Raw genomic sequence first — 17,325 nt, 5'->3', positions numbered from 1 at the left:
ATTAGACACATTTCTAGCTTCAAGGATTTCAAGGAATTTAGTCCTCAAAGTTCCCGCCCATTTTTATGTAAAAGTTGAAATGTAGACCAAGTTTTCTATTTTCTTCATGCTCTACATAATTTATTCACGCGGCTAAGACCGAGTTCAAACCAGACGATTTTTATATTTGAGATGTACTGACAAAGGAATTGTAAGTTACAGATTTTCGGTATACTAATAACAGAGTTTTCGTTTTTATTATAGAAAGTGTCTATAGTTAAAATAATAATATGTTTCCCATAGGTGCTCCGTTAATTTGCTTAAAGAAGTTGCCTCCAAATGCAAAACAATTTTCGTCTATACGAACGCAAGTTAATCAAACCTTACTTTTCCAAATTGTTTTTACCGTACTGGAAAAGCCAGGGTATTAACAAAGTTCAGGTTTTATCCACTACTAGGGGTAGGGATCTCATCTGGGCCGACGAAAATAACCATTTTTTATTAATTTCAGCACTATAACGTGGTTTTCATGTATTTTTCAACAGTTTGTGTATCAAATTGATGTTTGTTGATGTATAGAAGGAGTATTCCAGTATTTGAAATTATTGTGCGCTGGCTTTTTGTTTGATGTATTTTAATTGCCGTCATTCGGGGATACTTGCAACAGTTTTGAACTTTGACTTAGTATACTTTTGAAATATACCGTTTAGGTCTAAGTGTAAGTAGTCAAAACTTGTATAGTGGTCAATACTTTTGATTTATGATTATGAGAAAAAATATAAACTAAATTATTCTGTAGAATGAACCGAAAATAGGGGTGTTGCAAGTTACCCAGTAAACGGGGTTACTTGTAACACTTTTCTGATTGTGCGTTTCTTATGATTTTATATCTGATTTCAAACAGCGAATGACTATTTTTGATATTTTGAATGTATTTGTAGTAAAACAAGAGATACTGGAGGGGCCAGGGTGCCCTGGCGGGTGTTGTGGGTTCAAATCCGGTTATAATCTCAGATTATAGCTTGATTCGACCCATGCACCTTCCAGCATTGACCAAAAGGTAGGAGTCACGAAGACAACTTGTTAAGCGTAGCTACCTATTAACCCCCCCCCTTCCTTTCCACTCTTTCCCCTTCATTCCCAAAAAATCCTTCTTCATTACTTTCCCTTACCGTCCCTGCAGCAATTGTAGAACCATCGTTTCATAAAATATTAATATATGCCTGACCGCATTTGAAGGTCAAAAGACTAAGCTTTATATCAGTCATCAGGAAGTTCTGATGGAGCTCATAGTTTTTTTTAGCGGCATGACTTTAGCTTTGCACTCGTATGATTTCAACCCACTCAGCGTCGCTCGAATCAGCTTGACTAGTTTCGTCGGAAATCCATGTTATAACATTATCTGCCACAGCTAATTTCGTTTGACTGAATTGTACGGCGCCTTAAAGTGCACAAACAGATTATGCGTTTGCAAGTTGTACTCTCGAAACTTGTCTAGTAACGAACATAGGCTAAACATCTAATCCGACATCAGCTTGCTACTCGCCAAAGAAAGACTCCGCCAATTGTCTTAGTCTATAGAACAGGATACGAAAAAGCGTTGACGGAACTAGCGCTTATGTCTACGAGGGGTTATAACCTCCGGATTTTTTTCGACTGTTTTATTTCGTCGGCATATTAAAATTAAATACACCTTAATGCCTTGGATGTTCTAACAGTGATGCCAGTAAAAATTACTCTGAAGTTTTTCTTACCTTCTTTCTCTTTTTTTATGGACAGTATAGTAGTCGGCTCACTTTGTTCTTGGGGAAGAGTAAATGTTCAATGCGAAAAATGTAGGTCCTACCGATGCGAAAAATGTAGAACTTTTTGACGTAGAACTACGTCTTACCACAGGGTGTCAAACCAAAATTTGGATTCAAGTCAGCGTCACGAAAGAATGAAAGATTTTGAACGCTAATAGCTCTTCCAGTTTAGAACGGATTTTGATCGTTCGCGTACCATTCGATTCATAAAAAATACAGCAATTGTATTGTGGCTTACTTGAAAAGATTGTTTTCTAATCGCTACATAGTGAAAATCAACGAAAACTTTCAAATTGAAATTTTCCCACACATTTTCCGTGTCGACGAACGACGATTTCATTCACCAATGAAATGATGTAAAAAGAAAAACAAAGCCATTATCGTTTGGCTTTTTGCTAACTATATAACGTTGCAAACAGGCGACACATGCGGAAATGCGTTTAATAGCGCTAGCTGGGACTCCATAGCCAGCTCGCTTCGGAACGTCCAAGTGCCGGTGTCGCTGTACAGAATTCTGGAAAATTATTTCCAGAATCGTGTGCTATGCTACAACACGGAGGAGGGTCAGAAATGCGTTCCAATCACCTCAGGGGTTCCGCAAGGTTCCATACTGGGCCCGGTGTTGTGGAACGTCATGTATGACGAGGTGTTGAAGCTAAAGTTTCCGGTGGGGGTGGCGATTGTCGGCTTTGCGGACGATATCACCTTGGAAGTCTACGGTGAATCTATCAGAGAGGTTGAGTTGACGGCTGCCCACTCTATAAGCATTGTTGAAGATTGGATGCGATCCAGGAAACTGGACCTAGCGTATCATAAAACGGAGGTTATCGTGGTTAACAACCGCAAGTCGGTGCAGCAAGCAAATATCAGTGTCGGGGACTGCACTATTTCGTCAACGCGGTTCTTAAAACTCCTTGGAGTCATGGTCGACGACAAGCTCAAGTTCGGGAGCCACGTCGACTATGCCTGCAAGAAGGCTTCCACAGCTATTTCGGCATTGTCTCGTATGATGTCTAATAGCTCGGCGGTATATGGCAGCAAGCGAAGTCTTTTAGCCAACGTGGTCCAGTCTATACTTAGGTATGGCGGGCCGGTGTGGTCATCGGCGTTAGGTACCAAAAGCTATCTAGCCAAGCTGGAAAGCACCTATCGTCTCATGTTTATTTGTTTATTTTATTGTGAAATTCAACTGACACAGTTGTCTTATTGAATAATATAGTCATAGTCATGCTTATAAAAAACTACTATTACATATTTTCTGTGCAAACTTATGTGAAGGTGCACCAAACTCAAAGAGGGTTTCAACTGTAGAGAAAGTTCGAATGCAGGCAGTTATTGGTTCGTTGCATCCAAAAGTTGTTCGATGAAAACTCGGCTGCAGTAGTCCGGTTGATCGGAGGGAGCGTTGCGACGCACGGAAGCTCAAAGCAGATAGAATTGTCGGTGAATCGATCTCGCCATTTAGGATCTTTGCTACACATACAGCTTGCTGAACCTTCCTACGCCGTTCGAGTGTTTGAAGACCCAGAAGACGACAACGTTCGGGATATGGTGGCTTGTGCTTAAGAGTGGCGAGTGCGTACCGCACAGTTTCACATGACGCAATCTGCGTCTTAGCGGGTATGATGCCTATTGGTATCATCATCAGCGAGGACGTAGAGTACTTCAACCAACGTGGAACTAGAGGCATACGGAGTACCACAAGATAGGCCTCGATGATCACATGGCAGCGGGCATGGTCTGATTCCACAAAAGGCCGGTGGACACATAGACTTATCCCGGAACTATCCGGATGGGTCAACAGGCGTCATGGCGAAGTCAACTTCCACCTGACACAGATTCTGTCAGGGCATGGTTGTTTTAGACAGTATCTGCACAAATTTGGGCATGCGGAGTCCCCCGAGTGTCCCGAATGCGCGGACGTTGAGGAAACTGCAGAACATGCTATCTTCATATGCCCTCGTTTCGAGGGCGTGAGAAGCAACATGATGGCAGTTAGCGGACAGGACACTACTCCGGATAACTTAGTCCAAAGGATGTGTTCTAGCTCGGACGTCTGGGGTGCGGTCAATGCGGCTGCTACCCAGATCGTACTTGAGCTACAAAACCGCTGGAAAGCCGATCAACGGCGAATAAACAGCCTAACTACCATAGTCCAGTAGTTATCTAAGAGCGTGCGTTAAGCACAATAGCCCCTCCCTGAAGTAATACCGATAAGGTGGTTCCAGGGGGGATTGAGGCTGGAGACTCGAGTAGGGTTTTAGTGGGTCTGGATCTTCACGATCTTCACGGGATACCAAACCCCACTCCCTGAGCTGTCTTCTCAGGTGTCTGATAGCAAATTTCCCTACTCGTAAAAAAAAAAAACACATGCGGTCTTGGACTGGTTAATGTAAATCAATTTTCGTGCCTTGACGGTTGCAATCGTGGAATGAGAGAGCAGACAAGAGCGAATCAATATGTTCAGATGGCAAAGAATGTCACAATGTGTGACAATTGTCAGCGCGAACAGACTTATGCTATATATAGAATTATTTGAATTTTGGCAGAAATGGCTCAAATTTATACCAATAACATATTATTTTAAAGATTTAATTTTTTTCCGAGAATTTTGTTAATAGCTGGGCGCGTGATCGCTAATTGACGGTTCGTTAATTGGACGGTGCGTTAATTGGGTGTTCATTAGATGGGCTATGCTACAATTTGAAAGTCAAAATTCTATCGAACTTCTAGCGAATCAGCTGGAGTGCACTTGTGACCCAATTAACGAATTCAGGCTGTACTCCAATGTTTGCACTGGTAAAATATTTGTTTTTGGCATCGCAAAATACACAAAATACATACTAAAAATACGATACAATTATTTAGTACTATTATTTACTTAACGCTATTTTACGCCACACATAAGGTGGTAATGTGAAAAGTTTTCTTTAATATTCAAGGTTTTTTCGTAAAACCCCGCCTAACATAGTACTACGCATGCTACGCGGTTGTGTCCGGAATACAGCTTTTCTGATTTTTTTCTTACCTATAGATATCTATCATAGCTCTTCTTACCTATAGTTATCTAATTATTGGTTTTTTTAAATTGAAAAACTGAATCAATTTTAAAAATTACAAATTATAAAAGTAAATCAATTTTTTTAGGGGAGGCAAAATCTTTTCTAGGGCGAACTTAGCCTCCCCTAGTCTCGAAAAACCCCATAGCCAAATTTGGGTCCATTTGTTTGATTTATTCTTGAGTTACGAGGAAATTAATGTTTCATTGGTTTGAGGAGGGGTCACAATCTACCATAGAAAAAACCCTGCCTCCAAAGACCCCACCATGCCAAATTTGGTTCCATTTGCTTGATCAGTTCCCGAGTTTAGCATTTGTTTAGGAGCCTCTCCGTTCTAGAGGAGGAAGGGGTCCTAAACCATCATAAGAATTATCCCCGGCATACAAATTTTCTCGCCGATCGGTTTAGTAGTTTCCGAATCTGTAAGGTGTACCTTACAGACAAACAGACAGAAATTCATTTTTATATACAACTAGCTGACCCGACAAACTTCGTATTGCCAAAAATGAAACTGTGCTGTACATAAATCCTGGGGGCTACTCCCTGCAGTGGCCGGCGCTTCCGACGGTAGGTCGCTGACAACACTCGCGGCCTGCGGCCGTCTCGCCCTGAATCATCTAGTGTTACTATGGGTAGCTTCTGGTGGTCTTGTTAATGACTAATGTTTTATGGAAAAGTCTAGAATTTCTCGAATTCGATTAGTTTTTAAGTTACGCAAAAAATTCTGTTTCATTTGTGTGAAAGTCCGCTCCCACTACCACAGGGATGAGGGGTCTCAAACCATCATAAAATAAATTCATGCCTCCAAAATCCTCCATATGCCAAATTTGGTTCCATTTGCTCAATTAGTTCTCGAGTTATGAGGACAACTGTATTTCATTTGTATGGGAGCCCCCCCCCCTCCTAAACAGGGGAGGGGTCCTCATTCATCATAGAAAAAATTCTTGCCTCCGAAAATCCCCGTATGCTAAGTTTGGGTCCATTTTCTTGATTAGTTCTCCAGTTATAAGGAAATTTGTATTTCATTTGAATGGGAGCCCCCCCCCTCTGAAAAGGAAGAGAGGTCATAATTCACTATAAAAAAAGATTCTGCCCCCTAAAAGCCCTATTTGCCAAATTTGGTTCTATTTACTTTATTGGTTCTCAAGTTCTGAGGAAATTCGTAATTAATTTGTATGGAAGCCCCCCCCCCTCCTAAACAGGGGAGGGGTCCTAATTCATAAGAAAAAAATTCTTGTCTCATGCCAAATTTGGTTCCATTTGCTTGATTAGTTCTCGAGATGAGAGGAAATTTGTATTTCATGTGTATGGAAGCCCCCCCCCCTCTTAAAGGGGAGAGGGGTCATAATTCCTTCATAAAGATGTGAGGGGCCTCAATTCACTATAGAAAAAATTCTTGCCTCCAGAAACACCCACAAGCCAGATTTGATTCCAATTGCTTGATTAGTTCTCTAGTTATGCAGAAATTTGTGTTTCATTTGTATAGGAGCCCCCCTCTTAGGGGGGAGGGATCTCTACCTATCATAAGAACCTTCTCCAGGCCCAAAAACCCCTACATGCAAATTTTCACGCCGATCGGTCTAGTAGTTTTCGATTCTATAAGGAAAATACCGACGGACAGACATAAATCCATTTTTATAGGTATAGATATAGACAGGGCCTAACAATATTCCAAAAATGGGGTTTCTGGATGTTCCATCCCGTAAATAAATAAAGTCTTAATTAATCATGCAGCTCACTCCCGGCCGAAAAAATTAAAACTCAAAACAATCCTTAATCCGATTGTAAATCGTACATTATTTCGCTACCGGTACGGGAGGAAACCTACCAACGCATCATCGACCCACAGATAACCGCTATTGGTACAACTGATATTAGGCCAAATGTAATAATTTTACCTTTAATATGAAGATATTGTTGTTTGTTTTCGTAATTTATCATCATATCCACGCCACGGTGCGGTGTGGTGTTTTGGTATATCCTGCAGCTGAATGCTTACGAGAAAAAGAAAGACTGTATAATTTATGTTCCGATAAAGTCGAAGTACGGAACACTATAAGCAGGCACCGAGAAAATGGAAATTCATAAATTACAGGCTTGCCTTACGTTATACATTCATGCTATGAATGAGTTGAGCTGAGACGCACAGATAAATATGCATGAATTGACGAATCCACTTTTCTACGGCCCAGTATTAGCAGTACAGTTCAGGGTATTACTGTTCCGTCATCGGTGAAGTCGTTGATAAAGAAGTACGGACGAAAGATAAACACTTCTGAATGCCGATCGGGAAGATTTCCCCTCTCGCACCCACCCCCACCGCATGTGCACTCAGATGTGTGTAGCCGGATCGGATATGCTGCATGTTAAATCATAAAAGAAGAATCAAAATTGTCGTCGTCGTCGCTGGTGGCTACGTAGGTGATCATATTTACACACAATAACAGCAACGATCTGCCTCGAAGCATATCGAATTGGCTGAAAAAGACGAGGGAAGTTTAGTGTAAAGTGGGTACCGCGTCACTGCCGGCTAGCCAGCATAAAAAATATCCTGCAGTTGGTCATTTTGAAGTTCAGAATTGTTAATCATGTGAACGTATTTTTATTGACGATGTTTTCTGGATTACGTTTAAGATTGGATATTTTAACTTATGCATCAATAATAAATCTGACGATTTTAATATTTCACTTGAAAATGATCCAACTCTTTCATTTGGCTATTAAACCTGAAGTGTAACGAGACCCACACCGAAGGTCTGCAATATTCAAACCTACAGTCTAAGTTTTGTCCACCCACGTGATATGCGTTAACCCCCAACGACGTGCAAAAAAAAAACGCCGCCGCCACTGTCGTAGATGTAAATTTAATTCTATTGTTATTAGATTGCCCGAATAAATTGGTTTGATCCTCTACGAACGGCTCTTACTCTTGGCAGTTCCTCTTTGCGAAACCTTCGGTGTAATCCCACACACACGTGCTCTGGCGATGCCGGTCGGCCGAGTGGGCGCCCAGCAGAGCAGATCTACCGACTACGCGGAGGACGTAGACATTTCTGATTGAAAAGAGATCACCGGCTTCAGAATTGACTGTCTGTCGTTCGTGTCGTGACTCGGTTGCGAGGACGAGGAGGAAAGTTGAATTAATCAAATCCATTGTTTGCGCAACGCCTCCACGACGATCCTCGCTTCGCGACCCTCTCGCGGTGTATAATCCGACGCGCAACAAGTTTTTTTTTGCTTTCCTTTTTTCCAAACCAGTCGTCAGCAGGACATGCACACCGGACAAACAAGAGTGAAAAAATGCATGTGCAATTTTGCATTTCAAATTGTACATACTGCGAATGTGAGGTTCCTCACGCTACGACAGGATCCAGATGCAGAGACATTTCCCCGTACTTCAGTCGTTCGTGCTGCAACTTCAAGCCATCCTGCAGTTTGGCGTCTTTCGATCTGCTTTTCGTTGCAGCAGCCGAAGTGATGTGCCTATTCGATGAAGCTACATCATCGAGGGGATGCGAAGGAGAATATCAACTGTCACCGCCAACGCAACAACAACGGCGCAGTTTTACCGTTTTGCTAGTTTGCCCGTTAACCCGATCGCTGAGTGATTGGACAAGCCTGAGATATTACATGGATGCGATGGTGAAGTCTGCTTTCAGTCGTGGCGTTGAATAATTTGTGTCATATTTTCATTTGAAAGACAAGACGAGAAAACAGAAACTGTTTATGGATCTAAAATGAGTTGTAAGGAAGTGGAACTCATTTATTGTCTTAAGTTCAGACTTCACACGATGTACGATACCGGGGAATTGCTGGTTAGGGTCAGTTTTCTGTATCATTTAGTGTTCTTCATCATTTGAAAATATAACATATAATAGCACGTATTAGTATTAATCAGTGAAATAATTTCAACATTTGCAATCGTCTACTAACGAAAACGGGTAAGCTACAAACGAAGCAAACGGGGCTTAGGTAAAAGAGTAAGAATTTTCCAAATATGTATAGAGTAGGGCGGGGCAGAAGTGCGATGCTTGAAGTTGTCATCAGTTTTCGTGAGATATAAAGAAGGACAACAACATAATATATTTTATAGTTATGCAGTAACTCAATGTCTTCACATTCAACTATAAATCACCTGCGGTAATACTGTTTTGCAAAATAAATTCTTCTTTCTTCTGATCAAGTGCAGATTCGCACTTTTACCCCACTAGCGGGGCAAAAGTGCGAATGCCGCGGGGCAAAAGTTCGAAGCTAGAATCCATGAAATTAGCCCAGCAGTAGCTAACAAAATCATATTATCTTCAATCTGCGTTATGTTTCGGTAAGGAATATTCTCAATTTGCACCTTTTCTATTTTGCGCTGGTGTATTGCAGCCTCCGTTTGATCGAAACTTTTCGAAACGTTTGTTTTTTGTTTCATCAGCTGAAATACATTGTTTTTCTTCAGCCAACATCTGTAGAGCACACAGTTTTCTGCAGATCTTTCATTTCTAGTATCTGTAATATAGTGCCTAAAGCTGTATATAATTAGTTATACATTTTTGCCTCGTTCATGCATCGCACTTTCCCGTCCGTGAATCGAACTTTTACCCCGCTAGGCGCTTAACGGGGCCTGATTAAATTACGGAAAAGCGAAATATATTTTGTAAATTATTTTCGCCGTATTTTCAAAACAGATATGTGAGTGATGTAAAACGCTGCTACAAATTTTCAACAAGTAATATCCTCCTATTGATATCGTATTTGCCGTAGGGTAGAGGATCCATATTTCGCCAGGAGCCATGTTTCGCCAGTTTGGTGAATCCAAAGCCTTTTTGCATATTTTTGGTACACTTAAAAGAAATTATCTAACGAATTGGTAAAATGTAGGAACTGTTCTAGCAAAAATCATTCATACCTTTCACTTTTTACTAAATTATCAGATAGTACTCAGAATTTGAAAACACCATCTCATAAACGGGGTATATTTTTTTACAAAATCAAAACGAGAGGCGAAAATATAATTGGAGAAAAATGTAATAAAACTGTTTCATTAATTAATTATTCTTGACTAACATGATTCTGTGTACTAATTTTATACCAATTTCACTTTGAACTTCAGATAATTTTGAAAAATTCACCAAAATTAAAGTGGCGAAATATGGTATTCATTTTTAGTCATGGATCCATATTTCGCCACTTGATTTTTTTAAACCTTTTTCGTTGGCTGGTCTCTAATTTCGTCATTTTTTCTATAAAATTGGTGAACTAAATGGTCATCATCTATATTGAATATTGAAGCAAAGCCTTGGGTTATAAACGTCTTTAAGACTTGACACTTCTTTATCGAAAGACTTCGCAGCTGGTTACAAGACAATAACGTTGACTGTTGACACTAGTAGCACCGCCCAGCGTTTATTGAATATTACAGTTTTCTTAACTGTAAAAAGTATTAACAGTGGATTAAGAGTTTTAGGACTTCATCATTTGAATTTCAACGCCATTCACTTCACGAAATATATTGCTATTTCAATCACCAAAGAGACAACAAGTGAAATATTGTGGAATTTTCGGCAAAACAAAGCACGTTTTCAAAATTAGACGAAAAGCTTGGTAGCGCAAGTCAGGAGTAGAGTAAAGTGTAATTGACGTCGGCAACGTTTGTAACAAAAAATTTAATTCGTTTACAAACCTCAAAAGTTATAGAAGGCTTTGCCAAGCTACTACTAACAAAATAAAAAAAAGTTTGTTCCAATACGTTGTGTAGTTTCCGAGAAAAAGGTACATAAAATTTGAAAATCGTGGTTTTCCAGGAGAGGCGTTTTATTCCGCCGAAGTTGTTCCACGCCGCACTGGAATGCTTATGTGTATGATCGTTTTTCGGCCACTTCCCGTGGTCGGATCATTACAAATTTAGTACCAAAATAAGCGGAAAAGACTGCAGAATCAAAGTCTGAAATAAAAAAATAATGATTTTTTCAAAATTTTTAGTCGTTTGTGTCCCTTTAAAATTAAGTTTGTTTATTCAGCCGTATTGTCTCAATTTTTAACAGTTGTCTCAATTTTTCGTTGAAAATCTTTTATTTTAAGAATGTAAATCTCTTCGTTAGTTTTTCGGTGCATATCTATCTTCTACGAAAGATTAAAATTTGTAGTCAGTCTCAGTTAAATACAGTTGTTAATTCGTTATATAATACCTTATTGTGTAGGCCCATTATTTATTTATTCAATACATCCATCTGACAACGTCTCAATGAATTTAAAACCCATATAAAGTCTACAAATAAAAAATCCTATCAGCTCAGTTCTCCATAATCACTGCATAAATTTTCCAGTTGACTCCCCAAATTCGATAATTTCTTCGACCCCGGTGAATGTCCGGATACATGCAGTCATTGGTTCATGATATCCAAACGTGGTACGATGAAACTTGCTATGCAACAACGTAGTGGTTCGTAAAGATCTTTGCGAATCACAAAAATTTACATTTGCAAATTTAGCCTAAACAGGGTTTCAAAGTTCGCGATTAAAAATACTCGCTTGTTAAAAATAACGCTTGTTAAAAATGTCTTGCATAAACCAACCCAAACAAGAAATCGCATCAACTTGCTATTTTGAAGGTATATAAACTAATCATTTACAATGTATTGATAGGTTATTATGCGTTGGATAAGTTTTGATTAGGAAAATAATATTTTACGAAACTTTGTACTTTTCGAGCTTCACGGGGGTGAGATTGTGCAAAGCCATAATGATCGGTTCAATTTATGGATTTCACATACACAACAAAAATACGTCAGTATACACCAGTAAACTCACATTCTTTACTATTGAGCACAATATTTTCACGGATTAGATTGCATCATCCATTTTGGAGCAAACTGCATCATAGGTCTTCTAAATAATTTAAACTAATTTTTACTTTTTCTTTGGAAATTTCAGATACAGATGAATAAACATTCTAATATAAGACGAATATATTATACCGTGTATAAACTCCCAGTTTTAGGCAGGGGAGGGGTGTGGAATAGGCCGCAAAACATTTGGCAGGTTCTCGAACGAAGTAGTAGTTTCTTTTGTTAAATGATCAAATAGATATGCCCCCTTAGGATACACCGCTTCATATATCTCCCCCTTGTTAACCCTAGAAACGCTACTGGCTATATAAAGGCTGGCTATATAAAGGGTGACTACGAACTCATTTTTAGTTATTTCAGACCTCTCCGGGTAATTTTCGTTCATACTTTTTGTATGATGCGTTGTTTTTGACCGACCCCCTGCCCCTAATAGTCCACTTAGTTCATGGACGGCCCCATGTGAACTACTTTATACTGATATTCATGAGTATTGTTTATAAACATGCTAATGTTCACTGTTTAGGTTTTCAGCCTAACTTTATGTTTTTGGTACAATGTTCATGCCAAAGTTCATGCACTTCCAGTAAGATTAGGTTCCATTGTAACTAAACCATCTCTTCGGTAGTTGTTAATTGAACAATTTAGTATATTGCTGCTTCGTCGTAATCGCCTATTCCCGTCCTATTCAACACAAATTATTAAAAATATCAGCATTTTTATGACACACAATGCAAAACTAGTTATTCCTTAATGTTTTAGTTTGTTGTTAAGTAGCTGAGTAAGTAAGCTAAGATCTATTTAAATGCTTTTTGTCATTAAAGAAGTCCTACCAGCCAATTTTTTTACGTTTTTTCGTGCGACGAAGAAGAGAATGTCGACTAATCGTTTTAATTTCCGTCATTCATAAATGAAAATAACTCATGCAAGGCATTGTCGTTATTCTACAGCCAGGAAACCTGACTTGCCTGACCTGCAGGAATTTTGCAGCATAATATTTGTTATGCCGTCCTACACAAATACATGCGCGTTAGCTTCATAAACATTGTTGTGATTTTTAGTTTGGACAATGAAAAATTTTGATGGACGGATCTTAAAACGGTACGACGAATTCAAGAAATAAAGTCAGTTGTGTAATTTCAATAATATGCTTTAATAATCACATTTCAGAGATTTCAAAGTTCACGGATCGAAAGGTAAGTGTGTTTCAGTCAAATCAGCACAAAAAATTTTGGAGTATTCATCAAATCCATCCAACAAATGATGAAAATTAGAATGGCTTTACTTACTACGACGGGAATTAGAAATAAACCCTGTATATTGACAGGTTTGAAATCAACTTAGTTCCTAAATTGTGTGTATACTGAGCTAAAGAACAAAAATAAATGCTTTTTTGGCACAGTCTCGCCCCGGATGACGGTAGCTTATTCTTACACCTTTGCAACGATGTAATTAGATTTCCGAAATTCCTTTTGGAATGGATCCCAAGTAACAATTTAGGTTTTATTACACTCTTATGATGGCATTTAAGACCAAAATTGGTCATGAAAACCGCCATAAGAGTACAATAAAACTTACATTGTTGCTTGGGATGTTATGGGCAAATACCAAAAGGTGGCCCAAACACAAAAATTTCAACAAATCTTTTCAACAAGGGAATTTTCCGGAATATGGAAGTTTTTGATGTTTCCAGTGTTAAAATGTGAAAACCGACAGAATGTTAGAAATTACCGTGGCATATGGCTCTGAGCTATACGAGATTGTACTGAATGACATCATCTTCTCCCGTACTAAGAATTACATCTCTGCATCTCAACATGGATTCGTCCCAATTCGCTCCATCTGTACTAATTTACTAAAGTTTACTTCATAGTGTATATCGTATGTGTGGCAGAAAGCATAAATTGATAGGATTTACATTTATCTAAAAGTAGCTTCCGATCGTATTGATTACAGGATCCTTCTGTATAAAATATCGCGACTTGGCACTTCCTGTCGGTTTGTACCTACGCCGTAGAATCTGAGGGTTTAGCTCGGTGCATGCCTGTCTTTGCAATTTACTCATAATTCTGGAGTTCCGCAAGGAAACAACATGAGACTCTTGTAATTCATGCTATTTTTCAACGCGGTTACCTTGTTACTTGCATCCGGATGCAAATTGGTATGTCGATGACCTTAAATTGTATCTGTTTATTCGAACCATAGATGATTGTCAACGTCTGCAGGTGAATGATTTCGTTTGCTGGTGTCGAAGAGACTGGCTCGTAATCAGTGTTGCCAAGTTTTACCAAGTTTTACCTTTTTAATCGTGATAGTCGACAAACTGCAACTAAGGAGAGTTGATCATGTAAATGATTTTGGTATTCTCCTTGATGCGAAGCTCACAATTCACTTACATCAAGCCGCATTGATATCGAAAGCCACACACCAGCTTGGTTTTATCTCCAAAATCTACTGCGATTTTAATGATCCATATTGTCTGAAAACTCCCTGTTGGTCCTTAGTTCGTCCAATACGGCAAAACTGCAACTTAGTTTGATCTCCACATTGGTTAACCAGAAATTTGAGGTCAATTTTTTAAAAGCACGCATATTTTTAAAGTGCAATTTTATTATCTACAACTGTGATGAAGACACCATTTCGATCAAACAGGCCATTTTTTCAATATGAACTATTTTTTCATTAGTGCCATTTTTAGTTGGTCCCTGTTGAAAAAGTAATGGAGATCTTATGAAAAATACCTAATATCTATATCATAGAATGATATCCTTTTTAAAAGAACACATCTCTGCAAAGGTTCAGCTAAAGCGGAAATGAATTTAGCATGGAATGGTATGTTTTGTTACAAAACTTTTGTATGTGCCGCCATAACTCTGGAACGTCTGGATGCTTCTTCATCAAATTTGGCATACATGTTTCTTGACATTAAGAAATCAACACGGGTCGGGTGCAAGGAAAAGGAAAGGAAAGGTTTTTGTGTGTATTACTTGTATTATGCGAATTTCCACATCCATAACAGATATACATAAAAGTGACTTCGACACAAAAAGAAATCCGAAAAGAATTAGGGTGGGATGGCTATTAACAAAGATGGAGGGTCAAATAAGAAAAAAAGGCTTTGTGTCTCTTTCTTTAGAGTGATTTCCGGAAAGAAAACATGTATAACATGGTGGGAGACAAAAGGAGAGAGCTGACAAGCTGAAAGGGACGTCCAAATGGGGACAAAAATTGTTTCTTTCATTATGGAAATCCTGTAACAATAATAGGTGTGCAAGTGCTGGGAGATAAAGGGGTTTGAGTACGATCGGGTATAAAGCTAATTTACTTAACAATTTTTATAATGACTTTCATCCTTTCATAATCGAAATGTCTCACGAAGAGCCGACACATGTGAGTCTTTTGCATATGTCGACCGTATGTCAAACGGATAATTCCTAGTGTAAAACAAAAAAAAGCTAAGTTTTCCGAAGGGATAATTTCAGGTTCTCATGGATCTTAAATTGGCACTGCAAAAGCGTGCGTAGCTTGTTGTAATATTGTTGGAAGCAATATGGTGCAATCTATTATTGATTTCGTTGCTTACCATCACCCTGGTAGCATTCTGGAACCTTTGAACTGCTAGTTTGTCCCGTGGAATATCAGAAAAATGTGCTACATATATCCGATTATTTTGTTGGTTCTGGTGATCATGTAGCAGGACCATTTTTTCGTCCGAAAACAAAATTTCTCATTCACCGGGCGGCTTGAGCAGCTGCTGACATCTTTCGGCTCTTCTAACGTTCTGCTTTTCAGTCAAACCGTGTACCCGTTGTTTTTGTATGGAATCAATCGAAGATCATTTTTCAATGGTTGACTCTTGACTGCGAAATTCCCAGTTCCTTCATCATCTTACGTCCAACCTGACCTGGTTTCCGTCGAATTCACTCTCGCACTCGTTTGATGGCTTCCGATGTCGTTAACCGTTATGTGTTCGACAGGGTACCCGGGTACCTTTTCAGATTTCAAAGTAAGAAATTTTAAAGTTTTCTTCGACCCAGGATACTGAAACTCCGTGACATCTCAGAACTTGCTAAATTACAACTTTTTATAAAATAAGTTTTCATGAAGCACTTAAGGGGGAGGAAAGGGAGGGCTTCGAAATTTTTTACCCTTTAAGTGCTCGACAAGGGTACCTGGGTACCCACAAATTGAAATGCTTGTAACTTTGGCAATATTTGACCCATTTGGACCAACTTACCACCTAAAGATTCAGAAACTTATCCACTTCCAGTGGGGTTACAACAGAACCGGAAGTGGTTTATCTGGTTTCCGGAAATCCGGTATTCCGAGGATGTGTTCCGGAATTAAAGCTAAAAGTTGCTGAAAAGGATTTTTCTATCTTCGCTAAAGAGATAGAAGGTTACTGTCTTCTGGAAAAATTCTTGTAATAATATGCTCTAAAACCTTGCAGAACCCGTAAATGTGTTATATTGAAACTGAAGAAAAATAAAATTTTTATTTCATTTTTAGGGGGATTAATCAAAATTTTAATTTCACCAAGCGATAGAACTTTTAATTTCAAGAAACTCTTCCAAAGCCTTCATAAACCTAAAATCAAGTTTTTCACTCAAAAATGAAATATGCACGTTTATTTGGTTTTGAACCACTGTGAAGCCCCACGGGAATATGTTCCGGAATGGCCATGCCGGGGCAAAATCATCAGATAGAGTTAAAACAATGAAAAACGACCTTCCGGAGTAATTTCATGAATTTAGATACCCATATTGCCAGTGTTGCAATCCATCTGTGGCAGTTCTGTGACCGCAGGAGGTCCCATGGGAACTTGTTCCAGAATGGCCATTCCAAGGATAAATCATTATACTGTTTTAAAACTATGAAAAATGACCTTTCGGAGTCATTTGAGGATTTTTGGATACCCATATTACTATGATTACATCAAAAATCTTAAAAAGCGCCTTAATTCCGGAACACACTCTCGGAATACCGGATTTCCGGGAACCAGATGAACCACATCCGGTTCTGTTGAAAGTGGATAAGTTCCTAAATCTTTAGGTGGTAAGATGGTCCAAATCGGTCAAATATTGTCAAAGTTACAAGCGTTTCAATTTGTGGGTACCCGGGTACCCATGTCGAGCACTTAAAGGTGTTTTTTTTTGTCGAACACATAACGGTTAAAGTGCGTTTACGACCAGGTTTGGGGAGTATTTTCCAAGAATCTGTTTCTTTGTATCGCTTGATGGTACGAAGGATGAAACTTTTGTTTATTCCGAGGCGCTTCAGGTTCTTTAAAATATCACACAGTCGAAAGTTTTTCAAAAGTAGACTTATCACGAGTTCCCTTTTTGTGTCCATGATTTTCCATTTCTGTCCATCTGTGATTAACCTATTTTCAGTTGAAGACTGATACTCTGTAATATTTGAACGCTATTGAGATCAGTGACACCATATTTGACATATGACATATATTTAATATATTTGTCAACTGTAATTCCTTAAATTTATTATTCTTTAAGAAAACGGTGACTGTACCAGTCATTTTTCGATTCCCTGTAACAAAAATATTGGTTATTCCTTCAGATCTCACCTGCCAATCCCTTGTAAATTTGATGACTCCGGCGGTAATCGTTAACTGGTGGCTGCTTGAATCAA

General features: G+C 38.9%; 1 protein-coding gene across 1 annotated transcript in view; it reads left to right on the top strand.

The window, feature by feature from the left end:
• Positions 1–17,325, top strand: part of LOC128738623 (uncharacterized) — an 89,071-nt gene that overhangs the window by 1,836 nt on the left and 69,910 nt on the right. The gene's annotated exons all lie outside the window — the stretch shown is intronic.

The sequence above is a fragment of the Sabethes cyaneus genome, chromosome 2, assembly GCF_943734655.1.
Source record: "Sabethes cyaneus chromosome 2, idSabCyanKW18_F2, whole genome shotgun sequence".
Classification (NCBI taxonomy): domain Eukaryota; kingdom Metazoa; phylum Arthropoda; class Insecta; order Diptera; family Culicidae; genus Sabethes; species Sabethes cyaneus.
This window is presented reverse-complemented; position numbering and strand designations above follow the sequence as displayed.